This window comes from Penaeus monodon, chromosome 15 (genome assembly GCF_015228065.2).
Source record: "Penaeus monodon isolate SGIC_2016 chromosome 15, NSTDA_Pmon_1, whole genome shotgun sequence".
NCBI classification, from domain to species: domain Eukaryota; kingdom Metazoa; phylum Arthropoda; class Malacostraca; order Decapoda; family Penaeidae; genus Penaeus; species Penaeus monodon.
This window is the reverse complement of record NC_051400.1, coordinates 8,613,060-8,613,289: the sequence shown is the minus strand read 5'-3', so window position 1 is coordinate 8,613,289 and position 230 is coordinate 8,613,060. Positions and strand designations below refer to the sequence as shown.

Sequence of the window (230 nt, the reverse complement as noted above, 5' to 3'; positions counted from 1 at the left end):
TTTCTATTATTATACGGCTGCTGTCTCAGGAATCACCGTAGGAATTTGCTATTATTTTACTAGTAATATGTCGTAATTTTTAAAAACCTTTCGGGGATATAATAACAAACTTAAACACGTAAATTCCAGATTTTATGATTTTATCACTTGGAGTATTAGCTCACTGTATTTCATCATGAGTAGCGGACTTTGTTACGAATTATAGGTAATATTATGTTTTAAAATAAGAT

The 230-nt window shown here is 29.1% G+C and overlaps 1 protein-coding gene across 2 annotated transcripts in view; it reads left to right on the top strand.

The window, feature by feature from the left end:
* Window positions 1-230, top strand: part of LOC119581735 (RNA-binding protein fusilli-like) — a gene marked incomplete in the record, with an annotated part of 165,619 nt that overhangs the window by 151,452 nt on the left and 13,937 nt on the right.